Here is a 23,238-nt window from a genome sequence, read left to right on the forward strand (position 1 = left end):
TTTTGAAAGATGTAGAGAATGGACTTGAGGGGGGACAACATGAAAGTCAGGAGAGGTATTATGATGCTTTTCCAGTAATCCAAGTGAGGTGATGGTGACCTGACCAGGAAATTGCCTGCAGGAATGGAGAACAGTGAATAGCTCCAAGAAATATTTAACTGGCAGAATTGACTGAACTTGATGATTGTTGGGTCATGGAGAATGAAATGAGGGAGGTCAGAGGATGATTTCCAAATTTCTGGATTGGGAAATTAGTTGGATAAACGGTGATAGAATAAAAAGTAGAGGAACAGCTGTGTACGTGGAAGAGTTAAGGGTGAGGTAATAATGAGTTCAATTTTAAGCATATTTTAGGCACTTGTGGATACTGAATTATTCAGTCAACAAATATTTATGAATTACCAACTACATGCCAGGTAGTGTGAGTGAAAGTCTTAGGAGTAGAGCAGTGATAAAATATTTTAAAGATTACAGTCTAGTTGGGGAAATGTACAGTACATGAATTAATAAAAATAATAAATGTATACAATAAATATAAGCCCTGCATATAGTGAAGGAAAACACATTTATGAATTGATTAGTTTCTACTTAAAAGTATGATCAGAGACATCAGGTAGACAGAGTACTGCCTGGTAATACCTTGTCAATCTATGGTCCACTTTCTCTTTCCTCAGATTTCCAGCAGCCCCTTTTCTCTTCTCACTTTCAACGCAATTCATAAAAGAGAAGCAACTTATCTTTCTACTACCAAAATCTACCAGCCTAATTTGTAGATTTGTATCCACATACTCTGCCTTCCCATTTATGCACAGGGACAAGGTGTCCTTGTCCTACCCGATGTCAGGTCCTCTGCTTGTACACAGAAGCCAGTCCGCTCTTGTCTACAGCTTACCCTTCCCCCTCCCCATGTCCTCAAGTCCATTCTCTACATCTGTGTCTTTATTCCTGTCCTGCCCCTAAGTTCTTCATAACCTTTTTTTTTTTTAAGATTCCATATATATGTGTTAGCATACGGTATTTGTTTTTCTCTTTCTGACTTACTTCATTCTGTATGACAGACTCTAGGTCCATCCACCTCACTACAAATAACTTAATTTCATTTCTTTTTATGGCTGAGTAATATTCCATTGTATATATGTGCCACACCTTCTTTATCCATTCATCTGTGAGTTGTTGATTCTTTAATGTCAGCTTTATTGAAGTATAATTGACATGTAAAGTTGTAAGATATTTAAAGTGTACATTGTGGTGATTTGATATGCATATACATAGTGAAAGGATTTCCTGCCATCTAATTAGCATATCCATCATCTAACATATTTTATTTGGGGGTGTGTGTGTGAAAACATTTAAGTTCTATTTTCTTAACAAATTTAAATGATATATATTTAATGCTAAATTAATTTATAACAAAATAGCCAAGATTATTCAAGAGGGAAAGGATAGTCTCTTCAGTAAATGGTGTTGAGAAGACTGGACAGCCACATGCAACGAGTGGTCTTTTTTTTTTTGACGGCTAGTTATGTTTTATTAATCTTAATAAATACATCGAATGTTGGGTAATTTTTATAGTGGAGATTGCTGAGGAAACTGCAGGGGACATGCTTCATTTCTTGCTCGGCTTTACTGCCGACTTGGTGACCTTGCCTGCAGGATGACTTCTCATCCACAGCCTTGATGACTCCAGTGGCCACTGTTTGTCTCACGTCCCGCACAGCAAAATGGCCTAGAGCTGGGTACTCAGAGAACATCTCCACACACATGGCCTTGCTGGGGACCATCCTTACATCTGCACAATGGCTGTATCGCCTGACTTCAGGGCCTTGGGGTTGTCAAAGGTGACCTCCATCCCAGGTTTCAGGAAGCTGGTCTCCACACAGCCCACAGGCACAGAGCCAATGCTCCCAATCATGTGCACACCTTGTAGAGGCAGCCTCAGGGGCTCGTTGACCAGTTGAGTGGGAGGGAGAATGGAGCCCAGAGCTTCCAGGACACTCATCCCTGTGGCATTTCCCTCCTTTCTCTTGACCTTCCAGCTCCTGGATCAGGCATGTGGATGCTGGGCTATGCTAGCCCAAAATGGCACAAAGACCATGACTGCCAAGTTGTAGCCGATCTTCTTGATGTAGGCTCTCACTCCCTTGATGGAAGCATTGGGTGCTGTGGGTGGGTTTGTTGGAGTCCATCTTGTTGACAGCCGTGATGAGTGGCTTCACACCCAGCATGTAGGCCAGTAGCATATTCTCCACAGGTCTGCCTATTCTTGGAGATGCCTGCTTCAAACATGCCCGTGCTGCTGGCCACGATGAGCGTGGCACAGTCACCTGGGATGGGCCAGTGATGATGTTTTTGATGAAGTCCCTGTGGCATCAATTATGGTGATGTAATATTTGGTTGTCTCAAACTTCCATAAGGAGATGTCATGGTGATGCCACATTTCCTTTCCGCCTTCATTTTGTCTAGCACCCAGGCAAACTTGATGGAGCCCTTGCTCATCTCTGCTGCTTCCTTCTTGAACTTCTCATGGTTCTCTTGTCAGTACCCCCACACTTGTAGATGAGATACCCAGTGGTGGTGGACTTGCCAGAGTCCACATGGCCAATGATGATAATATTGATATGGGTCTTCTTTTTGCCCGTAATGGTAGATTCATTAGAGTCATTGCTGATCCAGATATTAGCAAGAGCTGCTGCAGCAGCTGTGAAGCAGGTATTGTGTATTATTGATGCTTCCCTTTCCTACCTCCCATTCTTTTTTTTTTTTTTTTTTGCGGTACGCGGGCCTCTCACTGTTGTGGCCTCTCCTGTTGCGGAGCACAGGCTCCAGACGTGCAGGCTCAGTGGCCGTGGCTCACGGGCCCAGCCGCTCCGCACCATGTGGGATCCTCCCGGACCGGGGCACGAACCCACGTTCCCTGCATCGGCAGGCGGACTCTCAACCACTGCGCCACCAGGGAAGCCCACATGACTCTTTTTGAATTATGGTTTTCTCAGGGTATATGCCCAGTAGTGGGATTGCTTGGTCATATGGTAGCTCTACTTTTAGCTTTTTAAGGAACCTCCATATTGTTCTCCATAGTGGCTGTATCAATTTACATGCCCACCAGCAGTACAAGAGGGTTCCCTCTTCTCCAAACCCTCTCCAGCATTTACTGTTTGTAGATTTTTTGATGATGGCCATTCTGACCACTGTGAGATGATATGTCATTGTAGTTTTGATTTGCATTTCTCTAATGATTAATGATGTTGAGCATTCTTTCATGTGTCTGCTGGCAATCTGTATATCTTCTTCGGAGAAATGTCTATTTAGGTCTTCTGCCCAGTTTTGGATTGGGTTGTTTGTTTTTTTGATATTGAGCTGCATGAGTTGCTTGTATGTTTTGGAGATTAATCCTTTGTCAGTTGCTTCATTTGCAAATATTATCTCCCATTCTGAGTGTTTTCTTTTGCTCTTGTTTATGGTTTCCTTTGCTGTGCAAAACCTTTGAAGTTTCATTAGGTCCCATTTGTTTATTTTTGTTTTTATTTCCATTTCTCTAAGAGGTGGGTCAAAAAGGATCTTGCTCTGATTTATGTCATAAAGTGTTCTGCTTATTTTTTCCTCTTAAGAGTTTGATGGTGTCTGGCCTTACATTTAGGTATTTAATCCATTTTAGGTTTATTTTTGTGTATGGGGTGAGGGAGTGTTCTAATTTTATTCTTTTACATGTAGCTGTCCAGTTTTGCCAGCACCACTTATTGAAGGGACTGTCTTTTCTCCACTGTATATTCTTGCCCCCTTTATCAAAGATAAGGTGACCATATGTGTGTGGGTTTATCTCTGGGCTTTCTATCCTGTTCCATTGATCTATCTTTCTGGTTTTGTGGCAGTACCATACTGTCTTGATTACTATAGCTTTGTAGTATAGTCTGAAGTCAGGGAGCCCAATTCCTCCAGCTCTGTTTTTCTTTGTCAAGATTGCTTTGGCTATTTGGGGTCTTTTGTGTTTCCATACAAATTGTGAAATTTTTTGTTCTAGTTCTGTGAAAAATGCCATTGGTAGTTTGATAGGGATTACATTGAATCTGTAGATTGCTTTGGGTAGTAGAGCCATTTTCACAATGTTGATCCTTCCAATACAAGAACATGATATATCTCTCCATCTGTTTATGTCATCTTTATTTTATCAGTGTCTTATAATTTTCTGCATACAGGTCCTTTGTCTCCTTAGGTAGGTTTATTCCTAGATACTTTATTCTCTTTGTTGCAGTGGTAAATGGGAGCATTTTCTTAATTTCACTTTCAGATTTTTCATCGTTAGTGTATAGGTATGCAAGAGATTTCTGTGCATTAATTTTGTATCCTGCTACTTTACCAAATTCATTGATTAGCCCTAGTAGTTTTCTGGTAGCATCTTGAGGATTCTCTATGTATAGTATCATGTCATCTGCAAACAGTGAACAGTTTTACTTCTTCTTTTCCAATCTGGATTCCTTTTACTTTTTTCTTCTCTGATTGCTGTGGCTAAAACTTCCAAAACTATGTTGAATAATAGTGGTGAGAGTGGGCAACTTTGTCTTGTTCTTGATCTTAATGGAAATGGTTTCAGTTTTTCACCATTGAGGACGATGTTGGCTGTGGGTTTGTCTTATATGGACATTATTATGTTGAGGAAATTTCCCTCTATGCCTACTTTCTGGCAGGTTTTTATCATAAATGGATGTTGAATTTTGTTGAAAGCTTTCTCTGCATCTATTGAGATGATCATATGGATTTTCTCCTTCAATTTGTTAATATGGTGTATCATGTTGATTGATTTGCATATACTGAAGAATCCTTGCATTCCTGGGATAAACCCCACTTGATCATAGTGTATGATCCTTCTAATGTGCTGTTGGATTCTGTTTGCTAGTATTTTCTTGAGGATTTTTGCATCTGTGTTCATCAGTGATATTAGCCTGTAGTTTTCTTTCTTTGTGAACATCTTTGTCTGGTTTTGGTATCAGAGTGATGGTGGCCTCGTTAAATGAGTTTGGGAGTGTTCCTCCCTCTCCTGTATTTTGGAAGAGTTTGAGAAGGATAGGTGTTAGCTCTTCTCTAAATGTTTGATAGAATTCACCTGTGAAGCCATCTGGTCCTGGGCTTTTGTTTGTTGGAAGATTTTTAATCACAGTTTCAAATTTCAGTGCTTGTGATTGGTCTGTTCATATTTTCTATTTCTTCCTGATTCAGTCTCGGAAGGTTGTGTAGCGTTGTGGTCAGAAAAGATACTTGATACGATTTCAATTTTCTTTAATTTACCAAGGCTTGATTTGTGACCCAAAATATGATCTATCCTGGAGAATGTTCCATGAGCACTTGAGAAGAAAGCGTGTTCTGTTGTTTTTGGATGGAATGTTCTAAAAATATCAATTAAGTCCATCTTGTTTAATGTATCATTTAAAGCTTGTACTTCCTTATTTATTTTCATTTTGGATGATCTGTCCATTGGTGAAAGTGGGGTGTTAAAGTCCCCTACTATGATTGTATGTTTACTGTCGATTTCCCCTTTTATGGCTGTTAGTACTTGCCTTATGTATTGAGGTGCTGCTATGTTGGATGCATAAATATTTACAATTGTTATACCTTCTTCTTGGATTGATCCCTTGATCATTATGTAGTGTCCTTCTTTGTCTCTTCTAATAGTCTTTGATTTAAAGTCTTTTTTGTCTGGTATGAGAATTGCTACTCCAGCTTTCTTTGGATTTCCATGGAATATCTTTTTCCATCCTTTCACTTTCAATCTGTATGTGTCCCTAGGTCTGAAGTAGGTCTCTTGTTGACAGCATATATATGGGTCTTGTTTTTGTATCCATTCAGCCAATCGATGTCTTTTGGTTGGAGCATTTAATCCTTTTACATTTAAGGTAATTATCGATATGTATGTTCTTATTACCAGTTTCTTAATTGTTTTGGGTTTATTATTGTAGGTGTTTTTCTTCTCTTGTGTTTTCTGCCTGGAGAAGTTCCTTTAGCATTTGTTGTAAAGCTGGTTTGGTGGTGCTGAATTCTCTTAGCTTTTGCTTCTCTGTAAATGTTTTAATTTCTCTGTTAAATCTGAATGAGATCCTTGCTGGGTAGAGTAATCTTGATTGTAGGTTTTTCTCCTTCATCACTTTATATGTGTCCTGCCACTCCCTTCTGTCTTGCAGAGTTTCTGTTGAAAGATCAGCTGTTAACCTTATGGGGATTCCCTTATGTGTTGTTTGTTGTTTTTCCCTTGCTGCTTTTAATATGTGTTCTTTGTATTTAATTTTTGATAGTTTGATTAATATGTGTCTTGGCATCTTTCTCCTTGGATTTTTCCTGTATGGGACTCTCTGTGCTTCCTGGACTTGAATAACTATTTCCTTTCTTATATTAGGGAAGTTTTCAACTATAATCTCTTCAAATATTTTCTCAGTCCCTTTTTTTTGTCTTCTTCTTCTGGGACCCCTATAATTCGAATGTTGGTGCGTTTAACATTGTTCCAGAGGTCTCTGAGACTGTCCTCAATTCTTTTCATTCTTTTTTCTTTATTCTGCTCTACAGTAGTTATTTCCACTATTTTATCTTCCAGGTCACTTATCCGTTCTTCTGCCTCAGTTATTCTGCTATTGATCCCTTCTAGAGAATTTTTAATTGCATTTGTTGTGTTGTTCATCACTGTTTGTTTGCCCTTTAGTTCTTCTAGGTCCTTGTTAAACGTTTCTTGTATTTTCTCCATTCCATTTTCAAGATTTTGGGTCATCTCTACTATCATTATTCTGAATTCTTCTTCAGGTAGACTGCCTATTTCTTCTTCATTTGTTAGGTCTGGTGGGTTTTTATCTTGCTCCTTCATCTGCCGTGTGTTTCTCTGTCTTCTCATTTTGCTTAGCTTACTGTGTTTGGGGTCTCCTTTTCGCAGGCTGCGGGTTTGTAGTTCCTGTTGTTTTTGGTGTCTGTCCCCAGTGGCTAAGGTTGGTTCCGTGGGTTGTGTAGGCTTCCTGGTAGAGGGGACTAGTGCCTGTGTTCTGGTGGATGAGGCTGGATCTTGTCTTTCTGGTGGGCAGGTCCATGTCTGGTGGTGTGTTTTGTGGTGTCTGTGGCCTTATTATGCTTTTAGACAGCCTCTCTGCTAATGGATGGGGTCGTGTTCCTGTCTTGCTAGTTGTTTGCAATAGGGTGTCCAGCACTGTAGCTTGCTGGTCATTGAGTGGAGCTGGGTCTTGGCGTTGAGATGGAGATCTCTGGGAGATTTTCGCTGTTTGATATTACGTGGAGATGGGAGGTCTCTTGTGCACCAGTGTCCTGAACTTGGCTCTCCCACCTCAGTGGCACAGCCCTGATGCCTTGCTGGAGCACCAAGAGCCTGTCCTCCACAAGGCTCAGAATAAAAGGGAGAAAAAAGAGAAAGAAAGAAAAAGAAGGAAAGGAAGAAAGAAAGAAAGAAAGAAAGAGAAAGAAAGAAAGAAGATAAAATAAAGTTATTAAAATAAATAAAATGTACTTAAGAAAAAAAATTTAAGTAAAAAAAAAAAAAAAGGCCAGACAGAACCCAAGACAAATGGCAAAAGCAAAGGTATACAGACAAAATCACACACAGAAGCATACTCAAACACACTCACAAAAAGAGAAAAAGGGGAAAAAAATATATGTGTGTGTACATATATATATATATATATATATATATATATATATATATATCGTTGCTCCCGAAGTCCACCTCCTCAATTTGGGATGATTCACTGTCTATTCAGGTATTCCACAGATGCAGGGTACATCAAGTTGATTGTGGAGATTTAATCCACTGTTCCTGAGGCTGCTGGGAGAAATTTCCCTTTCTCTTCTTTGTTTGCACAGCTCCCAGGGTTCAGCTTTGGATTTGGCCCCGCCTCTGTGTGTAGGTCGCCAGAGGGCGTCTGTTCTTCGCTCAGACAGGCCGGGGTTAAAGGAGCAGTTGATTCGGGGGCTCAGGTTCACTCAGGCCTGGGGGAGGAGGGGTATGGATGTGGGGTGAGCCTGCGGAGGCAGAGGCCCGTGTGACGTTGCACCAGCCTGAGGCGCGCTGTGCGTTCTCCCGGGGAAGTTGTCTCTGGATCACGGGACCCTGGCAGTGGCGGGCTGCATAGGCTCCCGGGAGGGGAGGTGTGGATAGTGACCTGTGCTCGCACACAGGCTTCTTGGTGGCGGCAGCAGCAGCCTGAGCGTCTCATGCCCGCTTCTGGGCGCCACACTGATAGCCGCGGCTCGCGCCAGTCTCTGGAGCTCCTTTAAGCGGCGCTCTGAATCCCCTTTCCTTGCGCACCAGGAAAGAAAGAGGCAAGAAGTCTCTTGACTCTTTGGCAGCTCTAGACCTTTTCCCGGACTCCCTCACGGCTAGCCGTGGCACACTAACCCCTTCAGGCTGTGTTCACGCCGCCAACCCCAGTCCTCTCCCTGGGATCCTACCCGAAGCCCGAGCCTCAGCTCCCAGCCCCTGCCCGCCCCAGCGGGTGAGCAGACAAGCCTCTCGGGCTGGTGAGTGCCGGTTGGCTCTGATCCTCTGTGCGGGAATCTCTCTGCTTTGCCCTCTGCACCCCTGTTGCTGCGCTCTCCTCCACGGCTATGAAGCTTCCCCCCTCTGCCACCCGCAGTCTCCGCCCACGAAGGGGCTTTTAGTGTGTGGAATCCTTTCCTCCTTCACGGCTCCCTCCCACTGGTGCAGGTCCCGTCCCTATCATTTTGTCTCTGTTTATTCTTTTTTTCTTTTGCCCTACCCAGGTACGTGGGGAGTTTCTTGCTTTATGGGAGGTCTGAGATCTTCTGCCAGCGTTCAGTAGGTGTTCTGTAGGAGTTGTTCCACGTGTAGATGTATTTCTGATGTATCTGTGGGGAGGAAGGTGATCTCCGCAGCTTACTCTTCTGCCATCTTGAAGCTCCTTCCGAAAAAAAACGAATTGCTTATTTAATAACTCAATTTAGCAACAGAGTTCTTGATTCTACATGTCCTTACCCTTGCTTCTCCACCTATACCACCAAACTTGTTCTTCTACCCTCTCTTCATTCTCATTAAATGGCCCCTCTTTTCAACCAGATGTAGGGTTAAAACACCTAGGCTGCGTGCATTTCCATTTCTCTTTCATTTATACTCCCCACATTCAGTAGGTTCTGTTGACTCAATCTTTAGAATATATGCCAAGTGTAATTAATTTTTACTAAATTTACTACCCCATGAAAGCCACCATTGTGGATTAATTTCGTGTAGCCCACTATTTTTCCCATGTTCCCATTTCTGGACCCTCTCATAATTATTTCGTCACGTGACAGTTAGGATAATCTAATAGTTTCTCATCATATTTGGAACAAAATTCAAACTACTTACCATGACCTACAAGGCCATTCATGACCAATCCCATCTCCCTCTTCATTTTGAACCTTTCTCTACCTTGCCTTTTATAATCCAGTGAAGAGATGTGAAATGATTTATAATATATTTTAGAAGCAGAATTAACAATATTTGTTGATGGATTAGATATAAGTGATGAGGAAAAGCAGTGGATTAAGGACAACTCGTAGGTTTTGGTCTGAGCAACAAGGTGGGTGGCAGTTTGCAAAACTCTGACCCAAATAAATGGAGTGATGCTGTGAAAGAGAAATTTCTGAAAAATAAAAGAAAAAATGGTCTTTTTATTGGTTTGAATTTTTCATGGAAGAAGGTAAAATCAACATATTCAGAACCAAAATACAGTAGCTTTGATTTCTTGTGAATGGGATCTTTAGGTAGTTGATTAATTGAAAAAGTCCGTGAAAGAACAGATTCATTAAAAATGGTACTTACATAACTGAAATCTTTTATTTAACTGAGAACATGTACAAGATATTCATTCACCAGTTTTTTAATGTAGGTTCATGTATTTTCTTTGAATATGGATCCATTGATTAAAGTTCTCTCTTGTTTCTTTTACATAAACCACATCCATAATATATTGTATAATATTTCTAGTTTTGATCTGTGTACACTGAAGCTAAAACTTAAATTCACGTCTGAAGAAATCTCAAGGCAAAAACTTCCAGACTTTTATAACTTTTTCCAGTCTTTCGCAGTTATGTCTCCCACAACCAATTCAACAAAAATTACTTTTCAGTTACTTGCTCTTATTACAAAGCATTCATTGTATTTTTTAGACCACATCTTTTTGTTTTCTCACTCATATTTCATCAGGTATACATTAATACTAATTAAAATTACAGACTCGCAATAGCAAGTACAACTGAAATGAAGAGGTTTGGAAACAAATTTAGCCAATGCTTGGTAAGCCTACAATGCAACTGAAGATGCAGTTGCGTTTGGATTTTCTAGGGAATGATTTACTAGCTGTGACTGTTAAGTATGTCTTAGGTATCAACTACAGTATATGGGACTGAAAAGCATTAGTTATGCTGGTAAAATGAATAAGGGAAGGTTATTTAAGAGAATTTCTACTGTGTACGTATACTAGATCTCACATTCATAAAAATATATTTTATGTAATACAGTGTAAATATCGAAAGCCCTAGCTTTCAGGAAGAAATTCTCAGAGCAGTTTCCCACCCCCTCATGGAGTAGTATAGGATAGGGATGTACAAGACTGGAGATCAGGAGAGCAGTTACCAATCTGAGTAGAATTTTGCTAACTGCAGAATGGTGTCTTTAAAGAGAAAATAGAAATAAAGGAAGTAAAATGGCTTTTGTTGAACTTCAAAGTCAACATTTTAGTGCCTCAAAATGTGCATTTGGACATAATGACTATGTTTGGCAAGAAGGAGGATTTTCTGGGATTGAGAGCGTCAGATGTTAAAGACAGCCCTGTCAAGCTTGAGAGCAGGGCTGTGTTCCTGTTTGGGAGGTTCCTGGTATATGTATCAACAGAACATTCTTAAATGTCAGTGTTCACCAACACAAATGAAGTAGATAATGATTGTCAGTCAGTGACTGGTGTTATAAATTAAAGCCTTAACTGTTGTCTTTCAAGTCAACAAACATCTATTGATTGCCTGCTATGAGCATGGCCCCGTGCTTTCTGCTACGGATGCACAAATGAAAAACATGATCTACCACAACTTCATACTCTGGAAGCAAGTAGGTATTTCAGAACTAATTATGATATAAATCAAACTAGAGAGTGCAACGATGGCCATATAAATTTTTTATTAATTTCCCTTTTCAGTGAATTTTGGAAGAAGTCAGCTGATTCTGTGCTTTATAATGTGGGGCAACTTATATAACCACTCTTGGTATAGATTTCTCACCTTTCAAATGGGCCAGCTATATCCTGGGAGGCAGTGCGCATCATTCAAAGTGATATTTTCACTAGGTACCTCCATTTAAGAGATGCCAATTAATTCTATATTATTTATAGCTGAAGAATTTTTCTTTGGCATCAGACTTCTGTGTCATTCTTCCAGTGTCTGTTGTCATTGGAAATTCCAGTAGTCTGTCCTTCACGTACCTTCCACTGAAGTGGGCATAATATTGGTTAAATGGGATGCTTTAGTGTACCCTGAACATTAAAGAATAGTATGGCTTTATTTAGTAGCCATTTATTGCTTTTTAACCAGCTAGTTCAAATTATACCCATCTCTAAGATATCAGCACACTTCCAAACAGTCACCTTCTTCTAGTTAGGTCAAAGCCCACTGCTAGACACTGTGATAGGACCATGTGCCTCTTCTTCAGAGTTTTAACTTCAGTTATAATTTTACATTATTGGTGTGATTTTTAGGGTATTTATCTGTCACTCCATTCGGTCAACTAAGCCAGTTGACTCTCAACAGAGCAGGAACCATGTATGTTTTACTCGTCATCATTGTCTCAGCTTTTAGCCTGGTGCTTGGTACTGAATAGAGGAATGAACTCCTACCTGAAGTCTTTATTTCCTTCCTGTGTTAACTCTTGTGGGAGGGAAGTTGGGGGAGATGATACTGGTGAAATTGAGTTCCATAAATTTGCTAACCACTTCTTCCTTTTAGTGTCCTAAACTTATTTTACTAAAGTTTCAAAGGATGTTCCACCATTCTACTGGGGAACAAGCCTGTGACCACGTTACCCAGATCATTTTTAATTGTATACATTTTAATCAAGTTCCCTATTAAGCAGTTGCCTTTCCAGGATGAAGAGGCCAATGTTTCAATATGACTCAAATAGCAACACCCTAACATGTTAGTTGCTATTTCTTCTCTTGCTTATGCCTTCTCTGGCTTCTTTGTTAACATTTTTGATTTGCGACAACCATAATCTCTTGTGGCATTCAAAAGTGTAAGCACTGAGGTTATATAGAATGCTAATTTCAGTTGGATTTCTACTCTTCTTCTTCTTCCTCTTCCCCTTTCCCCTTCCTCTCTTCCCCTCCTTCTGCCCTTTTCCCCTCTCCCCTCCTCCTCTTCCCCCTTCCTTCTTCCTCTTCTTCCCCTTCTTTTCCTCCCCCTCACCTCCCCCCCCATTTCTTCTCCTTTTTTGCTCACAACTTATTATATAACTGGAGGTTTGCACCTTTTAATCCTCTTTACCTATTTTGCCCCCACCCCACTCCCCAACCTCTGGCATTGACTAATTGTTCTCCATATCTATGAGTCTTCTTTTGTTTTGTTTGCTTGCTTTGTTTCTTAGATTCCACATGTAAGTGTCTAATATTCTTCTTTATACATTTATGTTTTCTTCACTTTTCAACCCCAATAGACGATTCAGTCAGTTTCCTTGGGGAACTAACAGTGACTCCTAGGCATGTACTTTCTCTGCCTGAAGCTGATAGTTCAGGGCTGTTCATTTTATACCTATGTCATGTATCATAAAATATATTACCTTATACTTACTAAGTTGAAGACTATTTATTACTTTTCTATCCACTTGTACAAATTGGTTTGATTTTCATACCTATATTTTACCCTTTTTCTTAGCTACAAATTTGGAGTTTTCACGTTGAATAAATTTGGGCTTCTTGAACATTTATAAATGTGTTAAATATGATTGACATCAATGTTGTTTCCCAAGGAACTTCACTCTGGAGGAAACTACACATTTATCCCTATTCTGAGTACAAGTCTTTCCTGGTCTAAGTCTACCCATGATAAAACTGCCCTATGGCACTACACCGTCCATGGGGATTTCTGTCTTTCTGTTGTTCAAAGGCAGGCCAGTCTGGCTAGCGTGCACCTGTGTGGCCGTGCTCATGGCTTATGCATGGTGTCCATTCTGATTGGTTGAGGATTCTCTTCGATTGCTTGAAGCCCAAGCACTGCCTGTTGTTAATATTCTGAATATTTAAGGTGACCACAAAATCATTCAGTGACATCAGGATCACATATTAGTTCTTGGTTTTATATCCAGTCTCCTTGGATAAGCCATAATGGATAACTGAGTCACTTGGCTGTGCAGCAGAGATTGACACAACATTGTAAATCAACTCTACTTCCATTAAAAAAGGAACAAGAAAAAAATAACTCATTGTTTAAAACTATTGAGTTTCATTTTTCTTTGCTGGGTAGAGGACTGGATAGCCATAAAATAGGATGAAGCAAAACCACTGATGTAAAATGGAGGATTTGGATTATCTGCAAACTATAATCATGAATTAATGGTGCTTTTATAAGTCTGGCTTTAAGGTCATGCATCTGAATCTTCTGGGAACTGAAAGTTCTTTGAATTTTTCAGGTAATGGGAGGATATGTTTCTTGTCTCAGGGAAAAGTAGTGAATCCACTAACTTAATGTCATCCTCCTTATTTCTTTATAAAATAACAGACTTACGACATGTTTCTGTCGGCATGGTCAAAATATACCAGAGCTGTGTGAAAAATCTTATAGTTTTTTTTAAGGGGCTGGGCTACAGCTGCAGAGTCTGTGCTACAGACATGATGGTTCTCTCTTTTTCAGTATTTAAGTGGAGTCATGTAGACACAGTGGTAAGAAGGGAATATGTCCTTAGACTATCACAGAAGCCATGGTTTGTATGAAGATCCAATTATTTTTGAACTTTGTAGACTATTAGTAAGAAGGAATCCATTTTTTATTGACTTCAGTAGGTTGAGATTTAGCAATCATTTTTCAGTAATTTTGCTTAATAGTGTAAAAATTTTTTAAACTGACCGCTAAAGTTTCCCATGGTTGAGGCACTGTTTCCAGAAAGAACCTGAAAATTAAGATTTCACTAGGTACACGAACATTGTATTCTTTTTTGGAGTTAGGATTTTCTCTGTTATTGGCCTCCTAAGTTCAAGATCAGGCTTGATGATCAACTGGTGGGGCTGTTGTAAACAAATCCTTGCTCTTCAAAGTGTGGTCCATGGATTGGCATCATCTGGAAGCTTGTTAGAAAGTCTGTCTAAGGCCCCAGACCTACTCAATAAGAATCCACAGTTTGACAAGATGTCCAGGTGATCCATATATACATTAAAGTTTGAGAAGCTTGTTATGGAGGGTATCTAATAAGAGTAAACTTGGGGAAGGGCCCTGGTAGGTATAAATGACCTTTCAAGTTTTGCGCCATAGGGTTCTATATTACGCTAAGAAGGAACCATCTTCCAATGGATGTTATTTGGATCTTTTGACATAGGACTAGATGGAAGATGGTAGATGGTAAGTTCTCAGTGAAGGAGACTTTGGGATGGCAATTTAACTTTCCTTCACTTTTGCTGTTTTTCAGTGTGTATATGGTACTCTAGTTGTTCTTGACATTACCTATTTTGATTCTGGTCTTTAAAAAGACAACTGTGGATATGAAAGCCCTATAAGAAAAATCTTGAACTGTATTTGCCATTTTTATGATTTATCATTGGTCATTAGCATTTTATGTTCATATTTTTCTGATTTGTAATTTAAAGTTGGCAATAATGTATAATATAATTTCAAAAAATGAATTTCGTCTCAAATTAGATTTCTTGGCTCTACTGGCATAACAATAAAACCACACTTGTCTAAAATTAGACCACAGGTCTGTCTTTCTGCAGTTAGAGCTATTCAGATATTTACTTTATTTAGCTATTAGCAGCTGTTGTTGTTTTCGGTTTCCTTTTGCCTTTGGATCTGAAAGCAGCTTGAAAATAGAGTAATATTTAAATAATTGCATTTTGTGTAGTTAAATTCTTTCATGAATTCATTTCATAGTTCCTCATAAAGCAAGCATATATGGGCTAGCACACACACAAACGCAATCTTTATATGAATACTTTGAAAAGTGTTTAACATATGAATTGAAAACATACTTTCCTCTTACAACTGTTTCTGAAACTCTTTTTCCTTTAATTCCTTCAAATCTGTTAAATCATCTGGGGTGATGTGACATGTGCAGGCATTCTTGGTTGTTACAACAAGGGGTTGGAGGTGCGGAGGTGCCACTGGCATCTAGTGGGTAGAGGCCAGGGATCTTGCCTGAACATCCTGCAATATTCAGGACATTCCCCCAAAAAAGAGTTAGCAAGCCCAAAATGTCAATAGTGCCAAACTTGAGAAGGCCTGTATTAAACTGAATTGGTTAATATTTAAACTTGCAGTGAACTTCTGTGCATGGGGATATGCTATTTAGAGACAAAACAATTTATTGACTGCAAATGTAAAAAAAGTTTAAATACGGTATCAGTATTTTTACAAAAGCAATTGAAATGTCAAAATTCAGACTATAAGGCAACATGAATCTAGTAGAGTTTGTATGATGTTGCAAATATCAGAAATAAGTTTGGTGGGTATCTTCCCTCCCTTTTCCCGTCACCTCAGCAGTTGAATAGGTTTCCTGTTAAGAGAAGCTAAGCAAAATACTGTCATGGAAATATTGGATATTTCAATTAATAAATTCCAAATAAAAGTGGAATTAAGCTAAAAATTATAAAGAGTCCTTGAATGGCTTGTTGATTAGAAACTAATGTAACTCCTTGTCTAGGATAAAATACCAAACAGGCAGCAGCTGCTGGTAATTTGGTGCAAGTAATTGTAGAGCCAATAAGTTGAAGAAGTGCTTATTAAAAGAAACTGCTTTCCTATCTGCTTGTAAGTTCAATTGAGTAATGCACCCTACATGTGGTCTGATACTGGGTAAATTATACACCTGATTTAAAAACACTCCATCCATAAGAGCTCCTATTTTGCTCATCCATAAAATTTTTACTTTCTTCATTACTACTTGCAGCAGTGTATGGCATAATATCTATCAAATTAGGCTTTGAGGACATCTCAGGCTGGCACCCTGCTGACTTGAAACATGTGCTTAATATTACTGCAGCACTTTTAACCCCATGAGTGCCCCGGGTTAGCCCATATAGGCACACAGAATCGGTTCTTTCCTCTCTTTGCTGACACATCCTCCACTTATGGAGAATGAGAAACATCAAAGATAAAGGGGTGGGGGTGGAATTGGGGTTTAGTCACTGGGTAGGAGAAATAAGTAGTTGAAGTTTATAGAAATAAGATGGACAAAATGAAAACTGTGTGGTCTACTATTTCACAGTTTTCAAATATATGAACCAAATGTAAAATTTGAAATCAAGGCATTCTATTTATTTGACTTAATAAACTTTGAAAAGCAAGAAAAAACACACAATAGGACATTCTGGCTAACTCACACTTAAAGCCAACTTTGGAAGGTATTTTATTTATATTTATAAATGTCTGGATGACTTTAATTTTAATAAACATTTATTGCCTTCTATCTACTAAGTGCCAGGCACTGTGCTTGATGGTAAAGACAATAGTGATGAGCACATGTGGCCCATGACATCTTGCAACTCAGATCTTGCAAAGGGGTCAATATTTCAACAAATAACTCTAATGTAATGGTAAAGTAGAAATGATCTCAAGACTGTTGTTCCACATTCATTCATTCATTTATTCATTGAGGGGAGACGGTGTCTTTAACAATTACTCTACTTGCTGGGTCCCATTGGCAGCTCTTGCCCTATTGCAGAGCTAGATACACCTGTGACTATCAGCCTGATGCTGTTAAATATTTGAATCGTGTAATTATTTCCCCCTATTCTTATTCCATGCTGACCTAGTGGTCTTCTGATTATAATTTAGCTTCCCACCTGGAATGTCCTTGTGGGGAAAATGCACTTACTAGAGAACTCCAGTGGTCATTCTTTTCTTGTAATACTACTTGTTCTAAATGAACAAACTGGTATATTGTTCATAATTTAGCTCCCTGTGTAATGCTCTGAATTGATGACCCTTTGACAATCTACTTTTCATCATAAATGCATAGTTCATTATTAATCTTGTGAGGTTGGTCACTGTGACTTTATCTCCAAAGAGATTGGACCCACTACTTTCTGGGTGCTGACAAGTTAGGCTCTGTAGCCAGATTCCAGAAATTAGTGTAAAGAGTAGAAGACACTGGAGGATGTGAGAATGTTTAAAAAGTAATGTGTGGGGAGAGAGAGAGAGAAAGAGAATAAGAGTCATACTAAGGCTAGATCTCGAGACATGTCAACAGCAAAGAAGCAGAGCAATACATGCAAATGGAAAATGGAGGACGAGGATAACAGGAAACGAGAGAAAAGGGTCTAGAAAGGAGCTGGGAAGCAGAGATGGATGAGCATGAGAAACAGGCCATTGAATAAGGCAGTTCAATCCTTCAAGAAAGCAGTGTCAGTAGAGAAGTGGGAGGGGGGCAGGGAACCAGATTGCATGAAGTTATGGAATAAATTGCTGGTAGAGAAGTGGAAGTGGCAAGTGTGGGCTTCCCTTCAAGAAACTGGACAAGAAAATGACAGCTTGAAGTGTTCTCTTCTGAAAGAAAACACCTCAGTGTTTGTGGACAAAATGCAAAATGCTGGTAGAGAGGAAGGGGATAAATGACAGAGTAAATCTCCAGGTAAGGCATTCATGCATGTCTTTATTTTTTACTCATTCATTCATTCATGTAGAGAGAGCATAGAGTAGTGGTTAGGGACCCAGATGCTAGAACCAAATGGCCTGGGTTTGAATACCAATTACACTATTACAGCTTTGGGGAAATTAACCGCTCTGTGCCTATCTGCACCTACCTCAGAGAGTTATTGTAAGGAGTAAATGAATTAATATTTTTAAAGCATCTAGAACTGTACCTGATACGTGGTAAGCATTTAAACATGTTTGATAAGTAACGAAAGGAGTTAGTCTGGAGAAGGGATAAGATACCAGATCCTCTAATAATCAACAATTTTTTTCTATATTTCCTGAATTTCTCACAAAATGTATTTGAGATGCGAAATTACCCAGAGCCTCTAATGAATAAAATTGCTATATACATCGGTATGAAATATTCTGACAATCTTATTCCTAGGTACAAGGTAAAATTGCAGAACTCTGTAAAGGAGTTAAAAGGAATTTCCTGAAGAAATTGCAAACTAATTCTGTCACATTTTTGTGGAATTTGGTGGCTCTTACTCCAAGCTACTTTCAGAATACAACCTTTTGCTTCATATCTTTCTTTGAATATAACCTACCCTTTCTACCCTCTCTCCTTTACTCTAGATATCATTTGGAGCTCAGGGAAGTCAATCTGTAAAATTTTTCCACATTTTAAAAAATTTTTATTCCTTGTGCTTTTCAATTGACATTGGCTCAGAGCATATAGGGTTAATTTAATAAATGCATCAGATGACTCTTCCCTTGGGCATCTCAGTTGATGGGAATGTAATTGCTTATTAATTGGTTGAGAACATTCTGCTATTAATGAGGAAAAGTGGGTGAATAATTCACTAAACTCTCTCCCTCCTTTCCTTCTCTTCCTCTTAGACACATTCTTTTGTTTTAGAGAATCATAAGCATTGTTTATGGTGACTAGTGGCCCACTATTTTTAAAACTCAATATAGGAAAAGAAATACCTGGGTAAATTATCGAAAGCTTCCACTTTTCACAAAAGCAAGTGATGGTTTGCTCAGAACAGCAAACCTGTCTCTCTTTTCCTTAACCTGTTGCTAATCTTGGTTTACTTTGTCTTTGTTGTACAAGGAGAGAAAATGCTAGTATATATTGTGGGTTTGTTTAATTTTTAAGTTGCATATTGGAAAATAATCCTGATGGCTACCTTGAAAGAGAAATATCAGCAGATGACTGTTCTCATCTTCATGTCTATCTGGGGACTGTTTCTAAGGCTGTAGTAAAGGATTCTAAATGGGCCCTTCCCAGGGTTCACCTCAATGGCTCATCTGAAAACTTGGGTCTGGGAGTAGGTCTGGGACACTCTCTTGATTGGAAATGGGAGCTGAAGGGACTGTCCAGCAGACAGAAGACGTACCAGTTTCTGATGGCTGCAAAAAACCGACGTGCAGATTCCAAAGTTGAAGGTACCACCCCTGTGTTCACCAGGATGTGAGTCTCAGGCCCTTTGTACCCTAGCTCTGTGATCTGGTTCAAATTGTTTAAATTCCTTTGGGCACCCTCCTTAGCCTTTATAAGCTTCAATAAACTGCAGATGTTGATGTTTCTCCTATGTTTCTACACAGAGATATAGTGTGAATTGACTGAAAGAACTTTGTGTACCACAAATAACAATACAGCTCTTAGTATTATAATTAGGATTAATCTTAATACTAAGATAAATATTAGGTTGTTAGTTACATTAGAACAATAGGTAAAGAAGTTAAACTTAAGAGCAGAATTAGCCTTAGTTACTTAACTGAGTAGACTTCAAAAACTGTTAACACCCGCTCCTTTTAAACAAACTGAATAGGACAGAGAAATGGAACAGGAAAAAGACAGGATTTAGAGGTGCCAGAGCCCATGACAGTGCCTGATGCACATAGATGCTTAAGATGTGTATTTTGAATGAATGTGCTGGAGGGATATTTAAATTATTTTATCTTTCTCCTTTATACTTTTTGGGTTTTTTTTCCAAGTTTGATACAAGCAGGATATATTAATTTTAAAATCATTAACACCACTATTTAAAAGAAAACACAGTAACAAAAACAAAACATGGAAAATGAGAGTACCATAGAGAATAGGAGCAGTCATTTTTAGAGGAGGAGACTTGGGGAATGAGTAAAAGAGCTCACATTTTTTGCACACTTCTGTGCTAGGCATGTGAGAAGTGCCTTATATGCTTTATTATATTTAATCCTCTTAACAAGACTAAATGGTAGATGCCAGCATTATTTCATTTTGCAGATTAGGAAATGGGCACAAGAGATTTCCAACAGATTTCCCAAGTCTTATGGCTGGTTGGTGGCCAAGTCAGGATTCATACCCAGATAGTGTGGCTCTTCTTTATCCATTTATTTTTTGATAGATGCTTAGGTTGCTTTCATATCTTGGCTATTGTAAATAATGCTGATATGAACATTGGGGTGCATATATCTTTTTGAATTAGTGTTTTCATTTTCTTTGGATATTCTTAGGAAAGGAATTGCTGGATAATATGATAGCTCTATTTTTAGTGTTTTGAGGAACCTCTGTACTGTTTCTATAGTGGCTGAACCAATTTATGTTCCCACCAACAGTGCAGGAGGGTTTCCTCTTCTCCACATCCTGGCCAACACTTATTATTTGTTATCCTTTTGATAATATCCATTCTGACAGGTGTGAGGCGATATTTCATTGTAGTTTTGATTTGGATTTCCCTGATGATTAGTGATGTTGAGATTCTTTTTATGGGCCTGTTGGTCATCTGCATGTCTTCTTTGGAAAAATGCCTGTTCAGGTCTTCGGCCCATTTTTTAATTGAGTTGTTTGATTTTTTTGATATTGAGTGATATAAGTTTTTTATATATTTTGGATATTAAGCCTTTAACAGACATATCATTTAAAAATACTTTTCCTATTCAGTAGATTGCCTTTTCATTTTGTTGATGGTTTCCTTCTCTGTGCAAAAGCTTTTAAGATTAATTAGGTCCCATTTGTTTATTTTTCCTTTCGTTTCCCTTGCCTGAAGAGAGAGATCCAAAAAAATATTGCTAAAGACCAGTGTCAAAGAGTATACTGCCTATGTTTGCTTCTAAGAGTTTTGTGGTTTTGAGGCTTACATTTAGGTCTTTAATCAATTTTGAGTTTATTTTTTCTATATGATGTGAGGAAATGGTCTAATTTCATTCTATTACACATAGCTGTCCAGTTTTCCAACACGACTTATTGAAGAGACTTTTTCCCATTGTATATTCTTGCCTCCTTTGTCATAGATTAATTGGCCATAGGTGTGTGGGTTTATTTCTGGACTCTCCACTCTTTTCCATTGATCTGTATGTCTGGTTTTGTGCCAGTACTATACCGTTTTGATTACTGTAGCTTTGTAGTATAGTCTGAAGTCAGAGAGTGTGATACCTTTGACTTCGTTCTTTATTTTCAAGATTTCTTTGGCTATTTGCAGTCTTTTGTGGTTCCATACAAATTTTAGGAATATTTGTTCTAGCTCTGTGAAACGTGTCATAGGTATTTTGGTAGAGATTGCATTAAATCTGTAGATTGCTTTGGGTACTCTGTACATTTTAACAGTATTAATTCTTTTAATCTACAAACATGGGATATCTTTCTATTTATTTATATTGTCTTCAATTTCCTTACGTAGTGTCCTAAGTACAGGCCTTTTACCTCCTTAGATTTATTCCTAGATATTTTATTCTTTTTTGATGTAATTGTAAATGGATTGTTTTCTTGAATTTTCTTTCTTATAGTTCATTTTCAGTGTATAGAAAAGCAACAGGTTTCTGTATATTAATTTTGTATCTGCAACTTTACTGAATTCATTTATTAGTTCTAATAGATTTTTGGTGGCGACTTTAGGGTTTTCTGTATATAGTATTATGTCATCTGAAAATAGTGACAGTTGTACTTCTTCGCTTCCAATTTGGATGCCTTTATTTCTCTTTCTTGTCTGATTTCTGTGGCTAGGATTTCTAATATTATGTTAAATAGAAATGGGAAGAGTGGACATCCTTGTCTTCTTCCTGATCTTAAAGGAAAAACTTTCAGCTTTTCATCATTGAGAATGATGTTAGCTGTGGGTTTGTCATAAGTGACCTTTGTTATGTTGAGATATGTTCCCTCTATACCAACTTTGTTGACAGATTTTTTTAAAATCATGAATGGTTGTTGAGTTTTTTCAAATGTTTTTTCAAATGTTGAGTTTTTCTGTGTCTAATGAGATGATCATATGGTTTTTATCCTTTGTTTTGTTAATGTGGTGTATCACACTGATTGATTTGTGGATATTGAAACATCCTTGCATCCATGGAATGAATCCCACTTGATCATGGTGTATGATCCTTTCTATATATTATTGAATTCAGTTTACTAACATTTTGTTGAGTGTTTGTGCATCTATATTCATCAGAGATATTGGCCTGTAATTTACTTTTTCTGTAGTGTCTTTGTCAGGTTTTGGTGTCAGGGTAATGGTGGCCTCATAGAATGAACTTGGGAGTTTTCCAAATTTTTGGAATAGTTTGAGCATAGGTATTAACTCTTGTTTATATGTTTGGTAGAATTCCTCTGTGAAGCCATCCAGTCCTAGACTTATTTGTTGGGAGTTTTTTTATTACTAATTCAATTTAACTACCAGTGATTAGTATGTTCAGATTGTCTATTTTTTTCCTGATTCAATCTTGGAAGATTGTATGTTTCTAGGAGTTTATCTACTTCTTCCTGGTTGTCCAGTTTGTTGGCATATAACTGTTTTTAGTATTCTCTTATGATTATTTATATCTCTGATTATTTGTAACTTCTCCTCTTTCATTTCTAATTTTGTTTATTTGGGCCTCTCTTTTTTTCTTAATGAGCTTGATTAAAGTCTTATCAATTTTGTTTGTATTTTCAAAAAAGCAGCCATTGGCTTCTACTACTTTTTAAATTTTTTTTTTTGGTCTCCATTTTATTTATTTTTGCTCCGATCTTTATTATTTCCTTCCTCCTGCTGAGTTTGGACTTTGTTTGTTATTCTTTTTCTAATTCCTTTAGATGGTAGGTTAGGTTGTTTATTTGAGGCTTTTCTTGTTTCTTGATGTAGGCCTGTATTGCTATAAACTTCCCAGTTAGAACAACTTTTGCTGAGTCCCATAGATTTTGGAAAATTGTTTTTATTTTCACTTGTCAAAAGGTATTTTCTGATCTCATCTTTGATTTCTTCATTGATCCATTGGTTTTTTAGTAACATGTTATTTAGGCTCCACATGTCTGTGTTTTTTCCATTTTTCTTCCTGTAATTGACTTCTGGCTTGGAAATGGTTGGAAATGATGCTTGATATAATTTCTTTCTCCTTAAATTTTCTGAGACTTGTTTCGTGAACTAACATGTGACCTCTCCTAGAGAATGTTCCATGTGCACTTGAAAAGAATGT

The 23,238-nt window shown here is 38.2% G+C and overlaps 1 pseudogene; it reads right to left on the minus strand.

Moving 5' to 3' along the window:
- Positions 1-1,783: 1,783 nt before the first annotated feature.
- LOC101319091 (elongation factor 1-alpha 2 pseudogene) lies at positions 1,784-9,389 on the minus strand (annotated as a pseudogene).
- Positions 9,390-23,238: the final 13,849 nt, after the last annotated feature.

The sequence above is a fragment of the Tursiops truncatus genome, chromosome 4, assembly GCF_011762595.2.
Source record: "Tursiops truncatus isolate mTurTru1 chromosome 4, mTurTru1.mat.Y, whole genome shotgun sequence".
NCBI classification, from domain to species: domain Eukaryota; kingdom Metazoa; phylum Chordata; class Mammalia; order Artiodactyla; family Delphinidae; genus Tursiops; species Tursiops truncatus.